Genomic DNA, 4159 nt, shown 5'->3' on the forward strand with positions numbered 1-4159 from the left:
AAAGTTATATGTAAATAGGAAAAGAATACAAGATATGATAAGCAATTCAGCAAAGAGATAGAAACTTTGAAAAAGAACTAATCAGGAATCTTGGAAATAAAGAGCCAATAAGTCCTTAAAAATCAGTTTAAAACCTTAAAAGCAGACTAGATACAGCAGAAGAAATAATTGTGGACCTTTTAAATAACAGATTCAGGCAGTTAGAAATTTTAAAAATGAAAACAGCATTCAAAATCTTTAGGACATCACTGAAAGGTCAAATATCTGCATAATAGGAATACCCAAAAGAGAAGACATAGAAAAACTATTCAATGAAAAATTTTCTAATTTGGGGAAAAACATGGGTATACCAGCACATGAGGATCATAGAACACTAAATAGACATGACCAGAAAAGATTCTCATCATAACATACGACAGTCAAGCTATCAAAAGCAAAAGACATAAAAAAATTTTAATATCTAGAAAGAAAAACATCAAATCACATTTAAAAGCCACTCCATTAATCTAACAGCATGTTTCTGAGCAGAAACCCCACAGGCCAGGAGGAAAGAAAATAATGTGTTTTAAGTCCTGGAAAATTCTTTTTTAAAAACTGCCAACTAAGATTATGATACCCATCAAGGCTACCTTTACAAATTCAGGGACAAATACAGACCTTTCAACATAAGCAAAAACTAAGGAAATTATGATCAATAAACCAGCAACAAAAGTTGGCTAAGTGAATGCTATACTCAGAAGTGGAAGAACAGTAACTATCATCACACAGTAGCCTGTGAAAAATATAGATTTCAAAAGAATAGATACAAAAATGAAATGGAAAAGAATCTAGAACTGTCAATGCAGTAAACTTTCAAATCACAAAGATCTATAAGAAGCGAAGAAATTTTCAAAACAAGTAGAAGAAAAATCAATAAAATAGTATGTTGTCTATAATTTTTAATACCACTGAATATAAATTATCTGAATTCTCCAATCACAAGATGCAGATTGAATAGATTATAAAACAAGACCCAACAACATGCTGCCTACATGAAACTCACCTCACCAATAAAGATATATGCAGGCTGAAAATAAAGGGCGAAGAATGCTGTTACAAAGAAAAAGATTTAAAAAAACAGGAAAAGTCATAATAGCATTTGAAATAGTAAATTTTAAGAAAAAATAGTAAGAAGATAAATCAGAATCAAAGAACAGTTTCAAGAAAGTATAATGATTATAAACCTATGTGAACTTAATGACACATCTGATTTATAAAACAAACATAACTATACCTAAACAGGGATATAGGCTTCAATACTACAAAATTTTTATAGTAGGGAATTTCAGTGTCCTATTAGCACAAATAAATAGATCATCCAGACCCCCTCAAAAAAATCAATCTAAGAAACAACAGAGTTAAACTACCTACAGACCAAGTGGAATTAGCAGAACATTCCACAAACCACTGTATAATACACATTGTTTTCATCAGATCATAAAGCTAGATAGACTATATATATCAAAATTTTTATAGTAGGGAATTTCAGTGTCCTATTAGCACAAATAAATAGATCATCCAGACCCCCTCAAAAAAATCAATCTAAGAAACAACAGAGTTAAACTACCTACAGACCAAGTGGAATTAGCAGAACATTCCACAAACCACTGTATAATACACATTGTTTTCATCAGATCATAAAGCTAGATAGACTATATATATATATATAATAAGCTATGATCAAGTTGGCTTCATTCCAAGGATGCAAGGAAAACAATGTAAGATATTAATATGGGTCAATAATTTTCTAGGTGGGACTCTAATAGCTTAGGAAACAGAAACAAGAATTGACAAAAGAGATTAAATCATTGTAACTTTTGCACATGAAGTAAACAATCAGCAGAGTGAAACGACAATGTACAGAATGAGAGAAAATAGTTTTCAGTCATCCATCTGACAGAGGACTAAAATCCAGAATTTATAAAACACTCAAAAATCCAATCATAAAATGGGGAAATGGCATGAAAGTATAATTCTCAAAATAATAAACAAATGAATATATAAAAATTAATAAGTTTGTTCCTCAGGGAAACAAATCAAACTACACTGAGATTCTATCTCACCCAATTAAAATGGCTATTACAATAAAACAAAGATGGCATTTGCTTGTAAGAACATATAGAGAAAGGAATCTTTAGGCACTATTGGTGGGAATCTAAATTAGTATGGCCACTATGGAAACAGTTTGAGGAAACCTCAAAAACATGAAAAATAAAATTATCATTTGTCCCAGATATCTTACTACTGAATATATGTCCAAAGGAAATGAAGCCAGTATACAATAGTGTTACCTGTATAGTTATGTTTATTGTGGTAGTATTCATATTAGCTAAAATATGGAATCAGCCCTGGTGCCTATTAACAGATGAATGCATAAAGAAAATTTATTATTATCAAGTGTTGCTCCCTGGTGGGTGCTGTTCATGGTGGTTCCAGGGTTCTCAACATTTTTCTCAGTTGAGATTCATCTGAAGTTGGGACAGAAGAGCCTGAGGCTCTTGTTAGTGTGAAATGACTTAGTATAAACTGGTGCTGATTGGGTCAGGTGGTGTCAGGAAAAGTGCACTGACAATCCAACTAATCTAGAACCACTTTGCTGATGAATGATCCCACCACACAGGATTCTTACCAAAAACTGGTGGTTATGGATGGTGAAACATGTCTGTTGGACCCTGGATACAGCTGGACAAGAGGAGTACAGTGCCATGAAAGACCAATAAGTGAAGACAGACAAAGGATTCCTCTGTGTGTCTGCCGCCAATAAAAGCAAATTGTTTGCAAATATTAACCTCTACAGGGAGCAGATTAAGTGAGTAAAATACACAGATGGTGTATCTATGGTGCTGATAGGAAACAAGTGTGATTTGCCAACAAGGACTGTAGACACAAAACAAGGCAGTGAACTGGCCAATAGTTACAGGATTCTGTTCTTTGAAACCTCAGCCAAGACCAAACAGGGTGTTGAAGATTCATTTGACAGACTCATAAGATAAATAAACCAGTACAGAATGAGAAGGCTCAACAGCAGTGACGATGGGAATCAGGTTGTTTGGGGCTGCTGTGTGTGGTGATGTAGCAAGATACTTTCTCCAGCATCAGAAAAGAACCATTTTCAAGCTGCACTGAAACCCTTGGTCCTGACTTCCTTGCAGGAGAAGTATCCCTGTTGCTCTCTTCATCTCAGTGAAGCTCCTGCTATTTCCCCAACATTCAGTATAGAAGCAAACTGTCTACTTGAAAACTTCTCAGAATAACTACCTCCTCATTTTGGTTGTCTGTCCAGAGAAACGCATCTCTTGCTAATTCCCCTGTAGCTTTCTGCCCTGGGCTCTCTCCAACAAAAATGAGCACCTCTGCCACCCAGGTTTTTCATCCAATAAACAATGCATGCTCTGAAACAGAACCAAATTGTAGACATGAAATTCTGTTAAAAAGTTTCTTGGGCTCTAAAGTAGCAACCACTGATGATATTTATTTCCCTTTTTATTTTTGAACTTGAGACCTATGTTAGATTTTGGAGGAATGTCATAAAGTACTGTTTTTCCAAGAAAATAATTATGTTGCTGATTGGCTGGTTTGTAGTGTTATTAACTATATTCTACAAACTGGCATCCACTCTGTATTCATAAATACAAAAGTGAAACCGGGCATGGTGGCACATGCCTATGATCTAAACCAATTGGCAAGCTGAGGCAGGAGGATCATAATTTCACAAACGGCTTGGACAATTTGGTGAGACTCAGTCTTAAAAATGAATAAAGGAATAAAATAGAAGTCTTAACCATTATATATGAAAATATCTATGACCCATCTATCTTTGAGGGAAAAATACATCTATATAATATCAGATGCCATTTCTTACATATATGAAGACTGTTTTCCATACTTTTTTCCAGGCTTCCCCCAGAAAAAAGATGAAACTGGAAACAATTACAAATAATTTTATCTAATCTGTCCTTTTTAATTGTAATTGGTTACTGCCTGCAAATATATAATTTATTTCTTCTAGCATATTGATAAATTTCAGTTATACCAGAAAACTTGCAAATGCAGTTATTCCAATATTGTAAAAATCTGGTGGTGTTGGCTTATATCTGTGATTGGTGATTTTTAAACCTCA

The 4159-nt window shown here is 34.0% G+C and overlaps 1 pseudogene; it reads left to right on the plus strand.

Annotated features, from left to right (window-relative positions):
- Positions 1-2550: 2550 nt before the first annotated feature.
- Positions 2551-3115, plus strand: LOC104847787 (annotated as a pseudogene).
- Positions 3116-4159: the final 1044 nt, after the last annotated feature.

The sequence above is a fragment of the Fukomys damarensis genome, unplaced genomic scaffold (genome assembly GCF_012274545.1).
Source record: "Fukomys damarensis isolate Sample0158 unplaced genomic scaffold, DMR_v1.0_HiC HiC_scaffold_3, whole genome shotgun sequence".
NCBI classification, from domain to species: Eukaryota; Metazoa; Chordata; class Mammalia; order Rodentia; family Bathyergidae; genus Fukomys; species Fukomys damarensis.